Source organism: Medicago sativa, chromosome 5 (assembly GCF_051527215.1).
Source record: "Medicago sativa cultivar Bolivia chromosome 5, Bolivia_mono, whole genome shotgun sequence".
Classification (NCBI taxonomy): Eukaryota; Viridiplantae; Streptophyta; class Magnoliopsida; order Fabales; family Fabaceae; genus Medicago; species Medicago sativa.
Genome location: NC_140753.1, coordinates 20,751,659 through 20,775,716, shown reverse-complemented (window position 1 = coordinate 20,775,716; position 24,058 = coordinate 20,751,659). Strand labels below are relative to the sequence as shown.

At 37.8% G+C, this 24,058-nt stretch overlaps 1 long non-coding RNA gene and 1 other non-coding gene across 2 annotated transcripts; both read right to left on the bottom strand.

Moving 5' to 3' along the window:
* Positions 1-9,598: 9,598 nt before the first annotated feature.
* LOC146920916 (uncharacterized) lies at positions 9,599-11,556 on the bottom strand. Its single transcript, XR_015010743.1, has 2 exons — positions 11,525-11,556; positions 9,599-9,865 (listed from the first exon to the last, which is right to left on the bottom strand). It is a non-coding gene; the product is annotated as an uncharacterized LOC146920916 (long non-coding RNA).
* Positions 11,557-16,624: 5,068 nt separating this feature from the next.
* On the bottom strand, positions 16,625-16,731 carry LOC146920915 (small nucleolar RNA R71). The gene has a single exon (XR_015013023.1). It is a non-coding gene; the product is annotated as a small nucleolar RNA R71 (small nucleolar RNA).
* Between the last annotated feature and the right edge of the window lie 7,327 nt (positions 16,732-24,058).

Genomic DNA, 24,058 nt, shown 5'->3' with positions numbered 1-24,058 from the left:
TCATCATTCAATTTCTTTTTTTTTCATACACCATTTTTGTGTATATTTTGCATGACAATTTCATATTTCTTTCATTTTTGTTCTCTTATTCTCTAGTACCCCCACCCCAAACTTAGTAGGTTGCAAATTCCAAAGGCAACCCCAAACTTATTATCAAGCAACATCCTACATAGCCTAACTCAAATCAAAATTTCAAGGTATTCATCCTAAAAAGGCTCTAGGCTTCATTTGTAGTTTGTCACCGAACAAAAAGTTCTAATCCTACCGGCTCACAATTGGTTAAGAAAGGATAAATTCAACAAATTAAAACAGGGTAGGCTTCAAAAAGGCTCACAGGACCAAGCACTTTTGCCTCAGTGTGTAATTAACAAAGACCAATCAATAATAGAGAAACAATGCAAGTTCTAGAAATGTAGTTGCATGGAAAACTAATCTAAATATAAGTAAATTGAAAAACAAAATTTGGCAATGAACCTTATGGCTGAGATTTCTGGGAGCATGTGACTACCTAGCAACGCCGTAGACTTCGCCTTTGAATCAAGTCACCCCTCCTTTAGAACTTTTGGAATACCGTTTCATCAAACAACTGTTACTAAATTGGAATAGGTCACATGAAACAAAACAAATTCATTATTTAAACAAGTGCAGGAGCAATTACAATACGGGGAATAACAAGTTAAACGGACTTTGACAATACAAGAATATAAAAATAGTACGAAACAGAAACAATGTACTAAAAAGAAAAGTACAACGAAAACACTAAAACAAGCAAAGCTGAACCCTCAGTGGTCCAGTCCCATGTCCACATCCTCATCACCACCAGTCTCAGGTAACCCATCAAAGAAGGCTGGCGGGATTTGTCAAATCTCTCGAAAGAGCCAGTGATCGGCCTCTTATGCATCTGTGCCTCTGCAGCAAACTCAGTGGAAAACCTATGACGGTTTACCCACATAAGATCAGAGGTCTCATTCATCCAATTAGCAGAAGTAAACATGTATTCCAGAACCATAGGATGAACCGGCGGATAAGAACCATGTTGACTACCTTCTTCTCTCTCCATTTGAGGTGGCTGCGGCTGTGGGGGTGCTTCAGGTGCACCACCTTTCTTCCTCATAAACTCCTCATACTTCTTCATAAAGACATCCATGGTCTTGTCGGTGATAGGCTGAACAGTAGGAGTATGCAAATCACCCTCAAACTCTTGCAATAATCGAACCATTCTCTTGCGTCATCAGAAATAAACCGGTTAACATTTGATGGTGGGACAACGTTTCTTTTGCGTTTGTTTTGGCTAGATGAAGGTTGGGTGGTAGTTGTCTTAGGCTTGGTTTGTTGTCTAGTTTGTGGTTTTGAAACATTTTGTGGTTTGGGTGCCATTTGTGTGAAAGTTTGAGAGTGTGTGAAAAAGGGTAGGTTGTTTTGGTTAATTGAAATCCATGAAGATGAAGAATGTTAGATGAATTGGTGTTGGGATATGCTAAGGAGATGAAAAATTGATGAAAAAGGGTTGATTTTCGTGGGTTAGGGTTCCTGGAGAAAATTGGGCAGAGTAACTAGGAAAATGGAAAGAGGTTTATGCTGAAACTGTTGGTTCTTTAATAGGCTCTGGCAAAATCGCGTTACGATTGAGAAATCGTGGTGCGATGGCAGTTTGTAACGGTTACCTTTTTTCAAATTATCACAAGGATCGTATCATGATTGTCACCACCGTGACGCAATTTGGCTGAGGCAGAAAGGGGTGCAAAATTTTTCTGAAATCGTACCACGATCCCCCAATCGTAATACAATTTAAGCGGTCAAGTCCAGCAGTTCTACTTCAAAATCGTATTATGATTTGACAATCGTAACGCGATTTTGAAGACATAATAAAAAAAATTTAAAGTTTGCAATTTTTTCCTGGACTTCCACTTTTAAGAAACAAGAGTTTTTGAAGAGGAGATTGTGACACAACATCAGTATTGTATCACAATCTTCTTGGCAGGGCTTGCACACTAAAACTTTGAAAGAAAAATTCCTGCCTGTTTTGTGTTTCGTTGTTGAAAATATTTTTTTTTATATTGAAAACAATAAAAATAAATACTACCTGAAATTAAATCTAGTGGGTTGCCTCCCACCAAGCGCTTTCTTTTACGTCATTGAGCTTGACGCTTCAACCACTGTTAGGGTGGCAAATATGTCAGAAAGAACACATCACCCTTCTTCTTCCTCTTGTTAGGCAGGAAATCCATGAACTTGGCATAAAGAAGTAGATGCTCCCATGTGCTCACAGTTAAACCTTTGGATTTTAAGCTCTCCCACCTTAGAGAAGGACATGCATCCATTTGCACACGAGTGATTTCCTTAACCCCTGTTTGTTCAGACTTTGGGAAAATGTCAGCACTCCTCACTTTTGGATTTTCTTCCACCACAACCTTGTGACACTCAATCTCCATCTGAACCAGCTTCCTCTGAGACTCATGTGCTTTCTCATCAAGATCACCACACTGAACATCAAACTTTTCAAATAAAACTTGATTTGACACCAAGAAATCATCTAAACTTGATTTCACCATCACTACCTGGTTGATTCGCCTCATAATGACCATAACTCGAGATTTTGTTGTCCAAAATTTTGATCTTAAAAGATAGCATATATTTTTCATACTGCGACTTAGCAATCTCTTCTGTGTCATAGAGGAGTACCCTGTCTATCATAGCTACAAAACTTGGATAAACTTTTCAGTAGCACAGTACAATGAGAAGAAAACAAAGAGCATAATATATTTTTTTTAATATATATATATACAAAAATATAAAAGACAGAAATCCTATATAACAACGTAATTGCCTTGTTGAAATAATTCAACAGTCCCCGGCAACGGCGCCAAAAACTTGATAGACGTTTGGCAAGTGCACCAAATACTATCGAAGTAGTAAAAATATCGATCCCACGAGGACTGTTTTTAACTTCAATAATTCAATCGCGTTATAAAAATAGGATGTATAAAAGTTTATTTTGTTTTGCCACTAGGCAGAAGATTTGGTTTGATTTTAATTAAATCAAGTAACAGAAAATAAAGATTTGATTAAGAAAATATGAGAGAAAGATGAGATCAGATCCTTCGAATCCTCTAAGTTCCCCTAATTGGTCTACTACACCTATTTGTTATGAATCCTCTTCTAATTTACGATGATTAACAAAATAGCCCTAATCAATCCCTTGAGTTAGGACCCTCTTCTTAAACTACAGCCCCTAATTCCTTAGGTGGTCTAATAATTCTTGAAGGTTTTACCGAACGTTAACCTATTATCACTAACAAACGATTATCTATTCCTAGACTAACCCTGTTTATTAGAACAATTCAATTAGGTCAAAGTCGAAAGCCATGGTCAGTGGTCGTTCGTTCTCACGAAATCAAGTTATATGTGATCAAGATATAAAAAGCATTAAGAACAATTGAATTGAATAAACTAGAATTGAATTCATAAACAAAATAGAGTTTCACAGCAACATGTGTCAATTAGGGTTACAAAGATTCATCTCAGATCTAATCTCTAAGAGATTTAACTACTCATAATCGAGTTTACAAATAGCATAATCAATGAAATAATTAAAACATACATGAATTGGTAAAAGGTTGAAGAAATCGCCCTTCTAGCCGTCTCCGATGTCTCAAAATCGCACTTTGCTCTCCAAAATCGTAACCCTTGTTCTTCAGGATTAGTGCAGTATTTATAGAAGTCATGGGCTTGACCCATCAAAATCGCGCCGCGCCATGTATATAGGCGTGCCGCGATTTCCCTCAAACAAGGAGGTTGTAATTTCGCTTCAAAAATCGCAGCACGGCTTGAAATTGGTGTGGCGCGATTTGCTTCAAACAGACTTCAATATTTCAGCTTTTTGCACTTCAGAACAGTATAAATTGCATGAGAACTCTATCAAAATGTCACAATAAGTCCTAAAAATTACGTAATGACAGCATGTCATCAGATCACAAGATTCTCAGGTTTTGTGGAGTATTAATTACCCCTCGAATCTATGATTTGCTTAATTAATTTACTAAGGCTCGTTATCATGACAAATTTCAATATTTGTGAAATTTATAAGATTTGAGAAAAGATATACGCATATGGATGATTGGAATTGGTGTTTATAATTTTTTTAAAATGGAATTCTGTAAGTACCGGTTGGTTACGATTTATGTAAAATAATTTAAAATATTTGGAACAAGATTTGATGGCATTTTGTGTTATCAACTCGTTCCATGAATTTTATGGTAACAACCGGAACCCAAAATTCAATATTTTGTACATATAATACATAAATAACAACACCAATGATCCGATTGCAAATTTATGAAGTTTTCTTCAGGAAGAAAATTAACGAGCTAGCATTGGTAAGATTAAGCAAAGCATAGCATGCGGGAAACGAAGATGCAAGTAGGATGTTCAAGATGTAATGAAAAGTAAAGATTGACGAAGTGAAAATCAGTGATCTCCAAAAGGTCTTATGAGACGTATAAGTATATGCTAATAATGTTCAAGTGCAAGCAGACTAAGTCGGAAAGCTTAAGAGCATGTGAACTAAAGAATTGGTTAATGGATATTAAATTTAACTTTGCTTCTCTATGTCCAGCTATATGAGATACCTATGAGTTCAGATGAAATGAGATCGGAATATTTTCCTAAGACTCTGAAAGAGATAAGAGATTCGTTGAATCGACTAGATAAGTAATGTAAGTCAGAGACATATGTGTCTCAAGTTAAATAAGAAAGATTATGTATGAGCTAAGTGTTTACACAATAAGATATTTATGATGCAATTGGGCACTGCAGGGCAAACCTGGGTTCTAGTGAGACTCAGTTAAAAGGCAAAGCCTGAGTGTTCTAGATGTTGATAAGTTACCTATATGAATGATTTACTCTAAGCCGGTAAGATATGTATCCGAAATATCTGGACCAAAACGCCATAAGTATAAGTTTAAACATGGTGTTTTAGGTTAAGTTAAGACTATGAGAAGAATGATTCCGACGATGCAAGGATTGTTTCAAGATGTTATGTTTGAACTCGTTACATGTTAAGTGACCTCTCAATTTCAAGGACGAATTTTTTTTAAGGGGGGTAGAATGTAATACTCCGCCTATCAGTGTCGGAATATTACCGTCAGTCGGACCATAAGATTAATATAAAGGAAAGTAAGTTATGGAGAATATTGTTAAGTGATGACAGTAAAATACGAGTTAAGTCTCAAAGTCGTATTTAACACGCTTAAGGCAAAAGGTATTTTGGTAATTTCACGTCAAGGGAGTATTTAATTGTTTTGGGGCCAAAAATATCTCATTTTTCTTCTTTCCTTTCTCTCTCCAAGTTGGAGAAAACTTGTGCTCTCTCTCTTTTCTCTTCTCCATCGATCTCCCTCCTTCTCCTCACCTCACCCCTTCATTAAAACTACTTTCTCACATGGCATGCTTCTAGATTGTGTTTCTCATCATCTCTTAAGCTTGGGGTTTTGTTTGTTTCCTCTTTTCTTCCTTTAAAGAATGGATTCAAAGTTAGGGTTTTGATCAAGTTGGAAGTTGAAGCATGTTTTGGTGTAAGGAATGGGTTCTTCATGGTCAAATAAACAAAGAGGAAGATGATTGAAGATTGATTGGTAAGATAAGGCCTTAGATGTTGGACAATCAAGAATTAGGGTTTGTTGAAAGAAGCTTTGGGTTGAATTTGAGAAGAGTTAGCAAGGATGAAGAAGCTATGGATAGCAAGAAAACAACAAGAATGGAATGGTATGATTAAAGAATGCAAAAGGGAACTAGAAGCTAAGGTTTGGCTTGTTGATGCTTGGGAGCTTTTGGAAATCAAATTCAAATAATTAGGTGAGTTCCTTAAGTAGCTTACCACCTTTGGTTTATGTGTTTTATTCATGTAAGGAAACTATATGAATTCTAGGGTTTAAAGTGTAAGTTAATTGCCCCTTTTCTTGCCATGCTTGCTATACTTGTATGTACTTGTTCCATGACTGTTGTTATAGGTTTCTAATGATCCTAAGGGTCATATAGCACTTGGAGATGCTTGGTTTGAGGTTTTTAAGTCAAAAATATCAAATTTGAGGTTGCTGGACTGTCACAGCTCGCCACGGCGAGTAAATGCCTCGCGAGGCGAGCTAGAAGGTCGAACAGGGGGTCCTGCTCGCCCCCAACTCGCCATGGCGAGTAAGAGCTTGCCTCCCCAGTGATTCTACTCGCCTAGGCGAGCAACACAGTGGGGAAACCCATTGTTTTGTTCGCCTCAGGTCGTTTCGGCGTTTCGCGAGCGGTTTTTTTCTTATGCAGTCTTTTTAAGAGAAATAAACCCCTCAAACCAAGATCCTAATTGTTATAGTTTTAAAAGGAGTCTTTCTTATAAATGAAACAAGTATTTGGCAAGTATGGTAAAGCTTGGTAAGCGAGAGTATGATGTTTAATTCGGGTAGCAAGATAATCCTTAAGTAAGGGAATGAGTGTAGAGCCTCGACATAGTTGTTGAGAACTAGCAAGATAGCATGAATCACTAAGTATGTCAAGTATAGGATATGAATATATATGTAAGTAAGACGCGAATGATAATATATTCGCACATGAGTTAGATGATTAGCTAATAAGTAAGTTGTGGATTGATAAGTTAGATCCATCCACCATGAATAAGTATGTATATGTTTAACTTGTATGCACGACAAGTCTATGACTTAATAAGTGTAGGTGGCATGTCTCTTGCTATCCACATCAGGGGGATACAAGGGGTTCTCAATATCAGAACGATTTAAGCCGTAAGGGACCCGCATGTCACTGAGTAACAAGACGTAGGTGCTCGTGTCTCTTGTTATCCACGCCAGGGGGATACGGGAGGTTCTCGACCTAAGGGGAACAGTTCAAGCCGCAAGGGACCCGCACGACACCGAGGGAGTCCGATGTACGTACATCGATCATGTATGGGATTGTTCTCGGGGTTACTCCACCCGGGGCTCTCCGTAAAATGAACCAAGATAAGAATGTTTGTTCAACGCTAACATAATGAATAATGAACTTAGATGCGAATATATGTATGACATGATTATGTTTATGACCACGTATGAACTCATGTATGATTATGTTAGGTACAAGTACAAGTTAAGTAAAGAATGTGATGCCGATGACGTTCTTAGGTTTCCCTAATCGTCCGGCTTAGGATTATGTCATGAACATGTTGCATGAAGACCTCGATGCGTTTACCGTATCTTGGCATAGTGGTCTTAGGTTCCCTTGACCGCCATGACACATATAATTATAGTAAGCCTATAACAAGTAAGATGAATTATGAAGGTCCTAGTATGCACCACCGTCTAAGCATGCAAGTCCCCACACACGTATAATCAACCGTCAGGTTGTAAAATAGACACGTGGTGACCGTAGGTTTTCCCCCGTGGTTGCCTATAGCCTAGGATTAGGTGGAACTCATTGAGACATTATGTCTCATCCCAATCCTATTTTGTTTCAGATAAACAGGTTAGATGACAAGCTAGTAGCCAAATGGACGTTTCAACACGTGTTCGTTCGTACCTGCAGCAGGATGTGATGGATTTCAAGGATGCATTTTATTATACTTCAGGAAAGATGAGTACTATATCTTTGTACGAACGCATGTTGTTGTAATAATATTCATTCGTAATTTTATTGTTGTAATTTTAATGTATCCAATACTAAAAATAACGCACGTGCTAAACTTTCTAGATACGTTTAGTATGGGTGTTACATATATATTGATATATATTTTATTATTTGGACATTTTAAATGAAATAAATAATTTAATCATTATTAGAAAGTTTTTTCATATTCGCCAAATTTTGTTACAATATTTTGGAACACAGCCTAATATATTTTGGTATGCAATCAAATATATTTTTGTACGTGATTAGACATATATTTTGGCACTCAATAATATATTTTTGTACTCTCCTTCAAAAAAAAAATATTTTTGTACTCAAAATATATATTTTGTACTCAATATGATATATTTGGTACTGAATTTGAGATATTTTTGTACTAGATCTAATATGTGAATTACTTGTTCCCAAAGGTTCTCAAATATTTGGTACTCATAATATGTGAATTACTTCTTCCTCAATTCTTGAGGATGTTAGATGTTAGAAAGGGAGATACCAACATATAACTAATTATATATATAGTTCTAAGAATCCCTATCTTCTTCTTCTTCTTCTTCTTCTTCTTCTTCTTCTTCTCCTCCTCCTCCTCCTCCTCCTCCTCCTCCTCCTCCTCCTCCTCCTCCTCCTCCTCCTCCTCCTCCTTCTTCTCCTTCTTCTTCTTCTTCTTCTTCTTCTTCTTCTTCTTCTTCTTCTTCTTCTTCTTCTTCTTCTTAAGCAAGTATGTGTGCAAGAAAAATAAACATTTAATTTGTGAATTTAAACTCCTATGATGAAAAACAGGAGGAAAAAATAGAGTGAGAGAGAATCATTCCAGCTCCAACACCAAAACTCGCGAAGCTTTTGATTAGTTACGAAAAAAAAGTTTTGGAAAAAACTAATTAAAAGCCTCGTCAGTTTTGGGCTTGGAGTTGAAATGGTTCTCTCACTCTATTCTTTTCCTAGTGTTTTTCATTATAGGTGTTTTAATTGACAAATTAATCGTTTTGATTGCTCTTGTAGAGTTTCTTAGTTAAGAAGAAGACTTTAAGAAGAAGAAGAAGAATAAGATGTAGAGGGATTCTAAAGAGCTATATATATATATAATTAACTAAATGTTTGTATCTCCTTTTCACTTTTGTGTATATATCAAGTTCTACAATTGTATATAATTTCTTGGAGATAAATTCTACCTAAAAGATTGATTGTGGCAACTGACAAAACTAACGTGTGACTCGATAAGCTGTTTTTACAAAAACTTATATGAAAAATTACTGAATGAAAGAAGAGAAATCTTAAACTGTAAGTTATATGATTAAACTCAAAATTGATTAAAAGCAATGGTAGATTCAATAACATTTTAACTTGTGTAAGATTGAGTAACAGTAACACAAGTTGGTTTCATAAATATAATAGAATGTGGCCAATATATTAACTTCCTGCCAACCAATGATAATCAATCTAAATGCCTATTCCAATCACATGTTAACATGTTTATTTATTTTGTATTAATAAAATGATGAATGACTGTTATTAATATATCATATGAATTTATTTATCATGGCTCAAGCATTCCCATGATTTATTTGGACAAACGTCATGAGTCACGTAAGCAATACTCTTTGATGAACCAAATTTTCTGGAAAATGAAAAAAAATCCCGACTTACCGAGTAAAATGGGAGCAAATTCTTTATAACCAACTAGCGGAAGGAAGGGCACTACCATGCCCGTCTGACCATTCTTTTTACTACGCTAACGTGTGTGTATATTTTAAGGGACAAATTTGACCCATATTTTGAAACAAAAATAGAAACAAATAAAACGAAAATTGATCTTTCTTTTTTGTCGATGACTTGGCACATGGACCAGAATAGGTCTTCACTCATTTTCAAATATGATCATAGAACAAAACATATTTGAGAATTTTTTTATAAAAGACCTCAACATTTATTTTTATCGTTCCAATTTGTTCCTGTAACACCCATACCAGACGTATCTAGAAAGTCTAGCACGTGCGTTAATATTAGTACTGGATACATTAAAATATACAACAATTAAAAACTTCGAATGAATAATATTTACATCAAGTTACGTTCGTATGAATAATAATACAACACAACTCATCCATACATAAAAATACATCCTTGATGTCCATAACGTCCTGCAGCTTTACGAACGAACCCTTGAAGTAATATCCGTCCGGCTCCGAACGTGCATAAACATCCTGCTTATCTGAAACAAATAAGGATTGGGATGAGACATAATGTCTCAGTGAGTTCCCCTAAATAATAGGCTATAGGCAACCTCAAGGGAAAACCTACGGTCACCACGTGTCTACATTACAACCTGACGGTTGATTATACGTGTGTGGGGACTTGCATGCTTAGACGGTAGTGCATACTAGAGCCATCATAATCATATCTTAACTTATTATAGGTTTCTCATCTATACATGTCATGGCGGTTGAGGGAACCTAAACCGCATTGCCAAGCATACGCTTTACGTAACATGGCCTAAACATAAATAACATAGCATATTCATGACATGATTCTAAACCGGACGATTAGGGAAACCTAAGGTCGTCACGACATAGCTTTCTTTACTTGTCCTATACATATCTAGCTCTCGTCTATTAGCATATCATGCTCTTGTTCTTGTTCTTAAACATAATCATACATGGCTCGATCATGAGCATAAACATAACATAATCATAATCATAATAAACATAATCGTGTCTAAGTTCATTAATTGGTTAGCGTTGAACAAACAGTTATTATCTTGATTCATTTTTACGGATAGTCCCGGGTGGAGTAACCCCGAGATCAATCCCATACATGACCGATGTACGTACATCGGACTCCCTTGGTGTCGTGCGGGTCCCTTGCGGCTTAAACCGTTCCCCTTAGGTCGAGAACCTCCCGTATCCCACTGGCGTGGATAACAAGAGACACGAGCACCTACGTCTTGTTACTCAGTGACATGCGGGTCCCTTGCGGCTTAAATCGTTCTCATTACGAGAACCCCTTGTATCCCCCTGATGTGGATATCAAGAGACATGTCACCTACACATATTAAATCATGGTCTTGTCGTGCATATAAGTTAAACATATACATATTCGCCTATTTACCTCGGAACCTTAATCGATCCGATTGGCGGTAACTTATACTTATTCATACTTAACATAGTGGAGGGGTCTAACCTATCAATCCACAACTTACATATTTGCTAAGCCATTCTAGCTCATGTGCGAAGAGATTACACTTCGCGTCTTATCATTCTAGGGATTCTTGCTATTTTCTAGTTCTCGACTAGCTAAGCCGAGGCTCTACATACATTCCCTTTCTTAGTTCATTGCTACCCCATCATGCTTAAACTCTCTTGAGCTATCCTTGTGATACATGCTAAGATTGCTAGCCAAACTTGTTCCAGTGGAAAGATGAGTGAAAACAGTGAAAGAACACTTCGAAACGATCGCTACGGACCCCCAGACGACTGCCCCCAAGCACCCGAACGCAGAACAACGCGAAGGTTGTCTTGTCTGGGGCGCCTGGCGCCAGGAGTGGGGCACCTAGCACTGGCTCCCTGTGTGTGGGCGCCTAGCGCCCTTGTACAGGCGCAGCGCTGCGAACTTTTGCGTTTTCGGTGCTTTCGGTTACGGGTTTTCGCCATTTTTGACCCAAAACTCGTCCAATTTGACCCTGTAATGCACCAAACACATCCAACAACTTGTATAGACTTATTTAAACATATATCATGACAATTTTAACATATATCTAACAAGAATTACTTTGGGGTTACTTAAGTTTCATAAAAACAAAACTAACATAAAACATGATTTTCTTCACAAGATTATCAAACCCAAAGGTAGGTAATCTATCTATGGAACTCACCTAGCTTGTTTCTTGTGTTTGCTTCAAGCTTCTCAAGGTTCAAACCCTAACTTTGATTCCAAGCTTCTACTCATTCCCTTTGTTGTTTCTTTCTCTAGAAGTTGCCATGACCCTTGCTTGATCTCCAATTCCATGAAATTGGAAGCTTTGATGGTAGAAGATTGAGGGAAAGGGCCGATCCAAAGAGGGGGAAAGGATAGAACTCTTTCTCTCAACCCTAGAGAGAGAAAGATTATGTGAAATGAGATATTTTTGGGCCAATCCCACTTAAATAGCTCTTTCGCGTGAAATTACCAACATGCCCTTTGACTTAAGCGTGTTAAATCCAGCACTGATACTTAACTCGTAATAGGCTGATACTTGAATTTAATCCTCTGATACATTTGTCTAATAAAATTTTCCTTTAGCTGATGAGCGGGATGTTACATTCTACCCCCTTAAAAAAAAAAATTCGTCCTCGAAATTTAGAGATCGACTACCATTCATCACGACAAAAACTTACCATCTATGGTCTGAGCCAAACATTTTCCATTCACACATATCCAAAGGTTTCGTCATATCATGTCCTCATCTTGTTTCTTAATCCACATGTTACTGAACTTAGCCTTCTTGGTCTTAATATCACTTAAACTTAGAGTTTTCTTAGCATATTATGATTCAGCACTTACCTTGCTACACATAAACTTATTGTACCTTGAGACATTTGCCTCACTCCGACATTACTTATCTTGACGATTCTACGAATCTATTGTCTCTTTTCAGAGTCTTAAGAAATCTTTCGCTCCCATTACCATTCTTATTGCACCCAAATTCATGGATGACTCATATAACTTGTCGTAGAGAGGTGAAATTAGTTCCGCCTATACATATAATATTCATCAACCCATCTTGTAATTTACATGCTCTGAAAACTTCCGACTTAAACCTCTTGCATTTGGAGTACTCTTAACATATACTTATGCATCTCATAAAACTTTTCGAAAAACTGTTGTTTACTTCATCAAATCCTACCTTACATGGTGTCCTACATACTCTCAAGTGTCGCATCTTGTTAGATAATAACGATACTTGTTATTACATCTTGATTAAGAATTTTTTTTTAAACTTTGGTATTTGGGTCCTTGGAACGAATAATTGTATAACTTAAAAGAAAACATTATGAAACCATGTTTTTAAAATAATCATCGTTCCCAAGTCCCTTACTACCCGTTTTAACTTTAAAAGTTATAAATCATAGTTCGGAATCTTCTTAGCAAGTATCGTGATCATTTAACAAGTTTGACATAAGAGAGTATGCACTTAATCGTGCATAACTCATGATTTATATCTCCATCCAGAATGAAACTCTTGAACTTTAAAGTAACTTCTTTCTTATTCTTTCTTGACTTACATACATATCTGGGAGTCCCGCATAATTGCATAACATAATTCATATAGGATCCTTGACCCTCGTAACATTACCCCATTTCCTCGTTCTAAGAACAATAAACTTGAATCTTCAAAACATCATATCCGGTTCCACACTTACTAATTCAATCATTACTCTGAGTCACAAAAGGAACCTTTCAACTCTTACATACATATTCCTTATCATAGTACATATTCTTCATTCGTTGCGTCTCTAGCCTTTTCTATCTTACTTAGATGGAGACATATCCACATACCTCTACCCTTTCCATGACTGATTATATAATTCTCCTTTCTACTTACATTTCGAGAACTTCTCGCTTGTCCCATACTGCTTCTAACGAAGACTCTTACTATCTCATTCCATGTTCCATGATTACTGTTAACAACTAAGCCAATTAACTTTCATTGCGCCACTCTGATTCCCACCAGTTGGCCTTAACCAATACTATAATCCATTAAGATGACTGAAACTTCACATTCTTTTTCCCATATGAGCATCATCTTCTTGAACTCTTATCAAGACCTATCATGTGGCAACCAATGCCAAAATCTTACACCTTTCATTACCTTATAAGGTCGAATCTCACGGTAGACTTGTCACATTACCATAATACTTTACTTGAGGATAGACCTTACTTTCTCCCTAATTGAGTTTACCTTATGGCATATACTTATCGTACTTTAATCTTGTCTCCGAGTAATCTCGAATTTCCCATAGGAGACTCATCATAAATTCATACATAAACTTTTCTTGATCATACTTCATTGTATTCTCACGTACTATGTTTTGCGTAATCAAACGAATGCTTGCTCGTTAATTCCTTTCTTTAAGAAAACATTATAATTTAACATACGGGTCATTGGCGTTGACGATTTCTCTTTTAAAAAAAACATAATAAGTTTGGCCTCAGTCGTTGCTCTAAAATCACGGAATAAGTTGACAACACAACTGCGTCATCCAACTTTAGTTCCGGTAAGTTTAGCCCACTCTACGTGAGTAATAGCATCCGGTACCAACAAAATTCCATTTTTAAAATTTATAAACATCATCTCCAATCACCCATATGCGTCTACCTTTCTAAAATCTTGTAAACTTTTGAATTCAACATCTTAACGGGCTTTAGCAATTTAATTAAGCAAAACATAGATCCGGGGGTACTCATAACTTTATAAAACCTGAAAATCTTGTGACTTCGCATAACTCTCTACCACTTTACTTTCCATCTCATGCCTTTGCATCCACTTAATCCATTCCATAAGTCAAACCTTAAAACTCTTGACCCAAGTTCTTCGCCAGCTCTTGCCACGTTAACTTCTAATGTTACCTTGAACCGGATTGATTCCGTTAATAGTTGTCCATGCATTTTCTTCCTTAGAAATAATAGGATGTGATGTGCATTCGATACTTGATGTTATAGAGAGTGCTGGTTACCCTATAGATTGTAAAAACAACCCCCAATAGCTACTAAGGCCCTAGAGACGAAATGACAGTCTTTGGAAAAACTGAAAATTTTCGCCCCAGTTTCGCTATTAGCGAAATCCTTTGGAGTAATTTCGCTATTAGCGAAATTTTCGCTATTGGCGTATTTTCTAAAAATTAGTTTTCAAGAAAATATACTTCACATAAAAATCTCATTTTCTCAAGCAATCTGATGCACATCATTCATTCTGGTCATCATAAAAAAATAATTTCATAACTGTTGCATGACAAGCATTAACACCAATCAATTCAATTCACGGCACATTAGAAACCATTGTCTTGTTCATCATATCACTTGACATAAAAATTCCACATAAGACTTCAACTTCATCCAACATACATGTGCTCAACTTCATTCACTATTAGAACTGATGACATTCTGTCATTACGTAATATTAGGGACTTATTGTGACATTTTGATAGAGTTCTTATGCAATTTCTACTGTTCTGGAGTGCAAAAAAGCTTAAATGTTGAAGTCTGTTCGAAGGAAATCGCGCCACGCCAATTTCAAGCCGTGCTGCGATTTTAGAAGAAAAATTACATCCTCCCTGTTTGAGGGAAATCGCGGCACGCCAATTAACAAGGCGCGGCGCGATTTTGATGGGTCAGGCCCATGACTTCTATAAATACTGCACTCAATCTGAAGAACAAGGGTTACGATTTTGGAGAACGAAAGTGCGATTTTAACACCCAGAAGGCTGCAGCGGAGAGGATTTCATCATCTCTAACCCAGTTTATGTATGTTTTAATTCTTTCATTGATTATGCTATTTGTAAACTCAATTATGAGTAGCTAAATCTCTTAGAGATTAGGTCGGAGATGAACCTATGTAACCCTAATTGATCATATGTTGCTGTGAAACTCTATTACTTATTAATGATATTCTAGTTTTCATTCAATTCAATTGTTCTTACTGCTTTTTATATCCTGATCAAATATAAACATGATTTTGTGAGATCGAATGACTACTGACCATAGCTTTCGACTTAGACCTAAATTGAATTGTTCTAATAAACATGGTTAGTCTAGGAATGGATAATCGTTTGTTAGTGATATTAGGTTAACGTGCTTAAACCTTTGATGATTATTAGACCACCTAAGGAATTAGGGGCTGTAGTTTAAAAAGAGGGTCCTAACTCAAGGGATTGATTAGGGCTAATTTGTTAACTATCGTGAAACTAGAGAATCATTAGTAATAATAGGTGCAGTAACCAATTAGGGGAAACATAGAGGATTCGAAGACCTGATCTCATCTCTCTCCTATTTTCTTAATCAAATCTTTACTTTTTTATTTGATTTCTTAAAATCAAACCAAATCTACTGCCTAGTGGCAAAACAAAATAAACTTTTATACATCCTACTTTTATAACGAAATTGAATAATTGAAGTTAAAAACAGTCCTCGTGGGAACGATATTTTTACTACTTCGATAGTTATTGGTGCACTTGCCAGAGATCTATCAAGTTTTTGGCGCCGTTGCCGGGGACTGTTGAATTATTTCAACAAGGCAATTACGTTATAATTTAGGGTTTTTGCAATTTACTTTTCTGTTTTTAATTTTTATTTTTCTGTTTTCATATTCACTTGATTACTTTGCGTTGTGCAGTGCTACTAAGGTATTTTGCTGTTTATGCGAGGTAAACAGAGCTCAGACGACCTAGAATACGATCCGGAAATTGAAAGGACTGCTAGAGCACTTCGGAAAGCTGTCCGATCGCAAAGGTTAGCTCAATCCGTTCCACCGGGTGTTCGAGAACAAGTACCGGAGCAACTCTCAAGTGAATCTGAAACAATCTCTTCTCCTAAATCTGCAACGATGGAAGGAGAAGGAGTTGTACCACCAAGACCTAAGCTTGGAGACTACGGGTTAGCCACTCATCGCGGTCAACTGACCCACACTTTTCAACCAGCTAACCCTGTAGCGTTCGACATCAAGACAACTGTCCTCAATGGTTTGAGGGACAAGCAATTCGATGGGACTGAAGCTATGAGTCCTCATGAACACTTGAGCCGTTTTGCTGAAACCTGTGAGTTTTGTGTGCAACCAGCCACCGTGACTGAAGCACAAAAGAAGTTAAGGCTGTTTCCTTTCACCTTGACGGGAAGAGCAAAAGATTGGTTGCTAACAATTCCAAACGGGACTGTCCAAACATGGGAAGAGTTAGAGCTGAAGTTCTTGGAGAAATACTTCCCTATGTCTAAGTATTGGGACAAGAAGATGGAGATCTCTAACTTCAAGCAAGGAGAAGGTGAATCATTGTATGATGCTTGGGAGCGATTCAATTTGCTTCTCAAGAGATGCCCTAATCATGAGTTCACCGAGAAGCAATACCTCCAAATCTTCACTGAGGGGGTAACACCAAACACTCGAATGTTCTTAGATGCTTCCGCGGGAGGTAGTCTCAAAAGTAAAACTGATCATGAAGTTCAAGCTCTAATTGAAAACATGGCTGGCAATGAGTATCGTGATCAAGCTAAAAAGAAAGAAAGAGGAGTGTTTGGGGTGAGTGAACAAACTGCTATCCTTGCTAACCAAGCAGCTATGAACAAACAAATCGAAGCTCTAACTAAGGAGTTTCAAGGCTTCACTTTGGCTCATAAGCAACAACAAGTGGCTGCAATCAAATGTGACTTATGTGGTGAAGAACATCCAAACGGTGAATGTGTTCCGGAAGGATCAAGTGAAGAAGCTAACTTCATGGGAGGATATCAAAGGCAGAATCAATACTACAATTCAGGCATTAATAAGCATCCAAATCTAAGCTACTCAAACAACAATGCTTTGAACTCTCAGATGCTAACTCCTCCTCAACAACAACAAAGGAAGCCATCCGCTCTTGAGGAAACTATGATGAACTTCATGAAGATGACTCAAGGCAACTTTGAAGAGATGAAGAAGAGTCAAGAAGCTGAAAGAAAGAACAATGAAGCTTCTAGGAAGATGCTTGAAACTCAACTGGGGCAATTAGCTAAGCAGTTGGCTGAACAAAACAAAGGCGGATTCTCAGGTAACACTAAAGATAACCCTAAGAATGAGTCTTGTAATGCTATTGAACTGAGGAGCAAAAAGGTTTTGACACCTTTAGTTCCAAAAGCTCCAAAGAAGGTTGATGAAGTAGTTGAGGTGGAGGAGAATGATGTAGTTGAAAAGAATGATGAGGGTGTAGTTGAAAAAGAAAATGATCATGGAGTAGTTGAAAACGAAAGGAAGAAAAAAATAGAGGGAGAAAAAAGTGAGAAATTAATTGATGAAGATTCAATCTTGAGGAAGTCGAAGAGTCAAATTTTGAAAGATGGAGACAAACCACAGGTTATTCCATCATATGTGAAGCTTCCATACCCTCACCTTTCGAAGAAGAAAGAAAAGGATGAAGGCCAATTCAAGAAGTTCATGCAACTTTTCTCACAACTTCAGGTGAATATTCCTTTCGGTGAAGCTCTTGATCAAATGCCGTTGTATGCTAAGTTCATGAAAGACTTGTTGACTAAACGAAGGAAGCCTAAGGATGATGAGAACATAGCACTTTCTGAGAATTGTAGTGCTATTCTTCAAAAGAAGCTGCCACCTAAGCTGAAGGATCCTGGTGCTTTTACTATCCCTTGTTCAATTGGACCGGTAGACATTGGAAGAGCTTTATGTGACTTGGGAGCAAGTATAAATCTGATGCCTCTTTCAATGATGAAGAAGCTTAAGTGTGGGGAACCAAAACCAACAAGAATGACCATTACTTTAGCTGATCGGTCAATCTCTTACCCTTTCGGTATACTTGAAGATGTGCTAGTCAAGGTTAATGACTTGGTGTTCCCAGCAGACTTTGTGGTCCTAGACATGGCTGAAGATGAAGACATGCCACTCATTCTAGGAAGACCTTTCCTTGCAACTGGTCGTGCTTTGATTGATGTTGAACGTGGAGAGCTAATGTTGAGGTTCCATAAGGAGCAGGTAGTCTTCAATATCTTTGAGGCAATGAAGCACCAAGATGAGAATCCCAAGTGTTATCGGATTGACGTTGTGGAAGAAACAGTCGAAGATAAAACCCTTGAATCTCTACCTATTCAATCTAAGGAGGTGGAAAGTGTGGAATCTATAGACAGACAAGAAGTGATTGAAGATGTTGGAAAGATAGAGGGTGTTAAGCAACTGGAAGTAAGCAAAGAACAGATGCACCAACAATCATCAGGAGACATCCGTGACAACAAGTATGGGGGATTGGCAACTGGTAAAAATGAAATAAAGACTACTACCACTGGTCCAGGTGGTAAATTGGCTTATAGAAGGATTCCCTGTGGGATGCGTAATGGGCCGGCTGCTTTTCGATGGTGTATGCATTCAACTCTCTCTGATACTTTGGAAAGAATTAGGAGGTACTGTGACGAAGGGATGGCAAGAAACAAGCCTGTTGATGAAGCTATAGACATCAAGAAGTCTGGTGCACAAGGAACTTTCAAGGGTAAGGAACAAAAGCTGAAACGGTACCGTGAAGGAGGACTCCCAAACAATGAAGAGGGAGCCACATCAACTAATCCTTAGGGATGGTCATCAGTCAAGCTAGTGACGATAAAGAAGCGCTGAGTGGGAGGCAACCCACTATTTATTTTTCAGGTATGATTTTATTGCTTTCAAAAACAAAAACACAAAAATATTTTTCTTTTCTTTTAATACAAGGCAGGAAAGTTTTAGAAATTTGTTCAAATATACCTCTTGCCAAGAAAATCATGCAAGGTACTGATGTCTTGCATGATTCTCTCCTCAAAAATTTTCAGAACATAAAGGAACTCAGGCATTTTTCAAGAAAACAAAAAAAAATTTTTTTGGCCTGAGAAAGCAAAAACACACTCACTGTTGCTCAAAATCGCGCCGCTCTGTGCAAATTGGCGTGCCGCGATTTTGAAGAACAGGAGAACACTCTCCCTGTTTTAAAGAAATCGCGCCGCACCTTGTAATTGGCCGCAGCGCGATTTTGCTTGAAAGTTGACTAACCGTTGCAAAAACTAGCCGTTACAAACCCACCAAACTTCCCTACCGTTAGAAATTTGCCCGTTACTAGCCGTTACACACAAAATTGCGCCGCGCCTTGCAAATTGGCGTGCCGCGATTTTGCCCCTACAGCACTATAAATTCTTCACTGTTCATCATCATTTTCATTCCATTCTTCCTACCTTTCTCTACCAAAACTTCCCTAAACTTCCATTCACGAATTCTCTTCATCTTCATCTCAATATTCACCTCCTAACCATCATCAAACCAAAATCCCAATCACAAATTCATCAATCCAAACCACCATCAAACCACAATCATTCAAAACTTTCCCAAACTTCACAAAACTTTCCATTCACCATCTTCCCAAACCACAAATGGCCTCCAACCAAAGAAACACCCGCTCAAAGAAAGCCACCAACCCCAAGCCATCCACAAGCAAATCCAAACGCCCCCGTGCCGCATCCGAACCACCCGAAAACGCCATCCATTTCATCAATGACCTAGCCCAGGAGTTCCATCAATCTATGAAAAGTTTTGAAGTCATAGGGGAGAGGAAGTTTGATTTCACAAAACTTGTGAAATATCCTTTCTTTGAGTCTGAAATACGAAGGAGGGGGTGGACGAGATTGAATGAGATGATCGACGAGGCAAACAACAAAACGGTGATCGTCGAATTCTTTGCAAATGCAAGGGTGTCCGATACACCCTTTCAATCTTTTGTTCGAGGAAAGTACATTGACTTCAGCCCGGATGCTCTCAACGCATGGCTGAATGTTCAAGCACCGGAAGAGTGTTGGGTTGAAAAACTGAGGAGGGAGAGATTTGCTATTACAGAGGATACTTTTGATGAGATCATCACCACCATGTGTAGGCCTGGGTCGACTTGGAAAAAGTCCCGGATGCTTACCTATGCGGAGATGCTGCCGGTACCCAAGGCGTGGGTATCATATGTGGTCCAGACTCTTGAGAGTGCATCTTGCACTTCTGAAATTCCTCTCAAGAGGGTGCTTGCCGCCTATGCCATCATCAAGGGGCACCCTATAGATATTGGCCGCCTCTTGGCCAATAGTCTTCATGATCTAGCAACCGGGAACACCACACAATTGGGACATGGAAGCTTAATTAATTGGTTGTGTGAACAACAGTTGGTGCCGGCTTATGATAGTGATCTCAACACAAGCAATATGAAGCCGATCACCGACTCGGTCATGGATGGGTTTGTCAAGAAATATGAAGGCTACATCAAGGAGAGAGAGAGGGAGGCAGCAAGGCAACAACAAATGGAGCAAGGAGGGAGTAGTAGCCAAGGGGGTTATGCTCCTCTTCATCCAAAGCTTGAGGAATTCATGCATGTGCAAGCTAATTGGATGAATGAGACTTCGGACCAGCTGTGGGTGAACCGTCCTAGGTTCTCAGCTGCGTTTGCTGCGGAGGCTCAATTGCATATGGGTCCGATTCGTGGGTCTTATGAGAGGTTTGGAGGCTCCCGTGAGCGCATGGAGCAATATTTTACACATCAAGAAGAGTATGGGTTGCGCATGAGGAGGGAAATCACTGATGATTTCAATACCACCGAGCAAGATCAAGGGGATGACATCTTCGAAGGATTGAGGACACCGGGGGCTGGACACTCGGATGATGATGATCAAGACATGGGCTGATCTACTGATGGATTAGCATTTTCTGCTTTGTATTTTATTTTTCAGTCATTTTTCTTTTGATGTATTTTCTTTTTATTTTCTTTTTAATGTCGAAGTCCATTGAACTTATTTCCCTATTGTAATTGCTCCTGCACTTGTTTATTATTAATGAATTTGTTTTGTTTCATGTGACCTATTCCAGTTTAGTAACAGTTGTTTGATGAAACGATATTCCAAAAAGTTCTAAAGGAGGGGTGACTTGATTCAAAGGCGAAGTGTACGGCGTTGCTAGGTAGTCACATACTCCCAGAAATCTCAGCCATAAGGTTCATTGCCAAATCTTGTTTTTCAATTTACTTATATTTAGATTAGTTTTCCATGCAACTACATTTCTAGAACTTGCATTGTTTCTCTATTATTGATTGGTCTTTGTCAATTACACACTGAGGCAAAAGTGCTTGGTCCTGTGAGCCTTTTTGAAGCCTACCCTGATATTAATTGAATTTATCCTTTCTTAACCAATTGTGAGCCGGTAGGATTAGAACTTTTTGTTCGGTGACAAACTACATTACAAGCCTAGAGACTTTTAGGACTTGTCCCTTAATGAATTTCTGAGTTAAGGCATTGTAGAATGTTGCTAAAGATTAAGTTTGGGGTTGCTATTGGAATTTGCAACCAACTAAGTTTGGGGTGGGGGTACTAGAGAATAAGAGAACAAAAAAATGAAAGAAATATGAAATTGTCATGCAATATATACACAAAAATGGTGTATCAAAAAAAAAAAGAAATTGAATGATGAAAAAGGGACAAAACATTTAAAATCCGAGTAACTTCAAACTCGATTGTCCCTAAATGTTAAAAGTATTCTCTAGTACCTTTGCATTGATTGTATTTCCACAAGGTGAATGAATGAAGGATTGAATTTTGTGCTTTAACTTCCGTAGGAATGCCTAACTCAAATTTTGTGTAGCCTACTTATCCAAATATATCCCACCTTTCACCTAAGCCCCGTTATAACCCTAAAGACCTCAAAAGTGTGTAATGATATTGACTTTGATTGATGTTTAGAAACTTTTCAAGCATATGGTAATATGTAGACCTGCATGTCGACTGGTAGAACCCTATTTCAATTTGATGCGAGGAGTTGTGAATTGGTGGATGCGAACAAGTCAAACTAGCTCATCTTTAGCTAGAAGGAGAATGAACTTTTGGGTACTATCGTTTTGTCAGGTAACTGTTATTTTACTGTCGTTTGTCAATGTTGCAAGCAAATTCCTTGAGGACAAGGAATGGTTTAAGTTTGGGGTTGTGATGACATTCTGTCATTACGTAATATTAGGGACTTATTGTGACATTTTGATAGAGTTCTTATGCAATTTCTACTGTTCTGGAGTGCAAAAAAGCTTAAATGTTGAAGTCTGTTCGAAGGAAATCGCGCCACGCCAATTTCAAGCCGTGCTGCGATTTTAGAAGAAAAATTACATCCTCCCTGTTTGAGGGAAATCGCGGCACGCCAATTAACAAGGCGCGACGCGATTTTGATGGGTCAGGCCCATGACTTCTATAAATACTGCACTCAATCTGAAGAACAAGGGTTACGATTTTGGAGAACGAAAGTGCGATTTTAACACCCAGAAGGCTGCAGCGGAGAGGATTTCATCATCTCTAACCCAGTTTATGTATGTTTTAATTCTTTCATTGATTATGCTATTTGTAAACTCAATTATGAGTAGCTAAATCTCTTAGAGATTAGGTCGGAGATGAACCTATGTAACCCTAATTGATCATATGTTGCTGTGAAACTCTATTACTTATTAATGATATTCTAGTTTTCATTCAATTCAATTGTTCTTACTGCTTTTTATATCCTGATCAAATATAAACATGATTTTGTGAGATCGAATGACTACTGACCATAGCTTTCGACTTAGACCTAAATTGAATTGTTCTAATAAACATGGTTAGTCTAGGAATGGATAATCGTTTGTTAGTGATATTAGGTTAACGTGCTTAAACCTTTGATGATTATTAGACCACCTAAGGAATTAGGGGCTGTAGTTTAAAAAGAGGGTCCTAACTCAAGGGATTGATTAGGGCTAATTTGTTAACTATCGTGAAACTAGAGAATCATTAGTAATAATAGGTGCAGTAACCAATTAGGGGAAACATAGAGGATTCGAAGACCTGATCTCATCTCTCTCCTATTTTCTTAATCAAATCTTTACTTTTTTATTTGATTTCTTAAAATCAAACCAAATCTACTGCCTAGTGGCAAAACAAAATAAACTTTTATACATCCTACTTTTATAACGAAATTGAATAATTGAAGTTAAAAACAGTCCTCGTGGGAACGATATTTTTACTACTTCGATAGTTATTGGTGCACTTGCCAGAGATCTATCAAGAACCTTATTCTCGCTGAACATATAAATCTTGATCTTCCGTTCTCATATCTCAATTCCTGAGAGCTTACTAATTCCATCAATATGTGTCGACTTCTCCTTAACTTTTAATCTTGTACTTACATTCCAGAATATATTTCCTTTGCATGCAATAATTCCGTTCCAACAACAACTCTTACCGCATCTTCATACCATACTTATATGTTCCAAATTCTTCACTTACGGGTAGACGAATTATCATTAACATCTTACCCAACGCTGTTGGAACATTCCTTCTTAACATACCTTACATTCCTGGAGGATTCACACTTCTACTTGATTAGTTCAGCGGCCATCTTTTGGCACGATCAAACTACTTCATCACATACTTCGTTCCTCCTGGGTCCTATTCAGCTCTCAGGCATCCGTTCTAATCATCGAATGTTAAATTGAGTTGATCAGGCTCAACTAACAACAACAATTAGAACTTTTACCCGGAACCCAATGGTCCCACTACCTTAGTTGTAATTTAATGACCCAAGGCACGGTCTGAATCGACCTGCTCTGATACCAATTGTAACACCCATACCAGACGTATCTAGAAAGTCTAGCACGTGCGTTAATATTAGTACCGGATACAT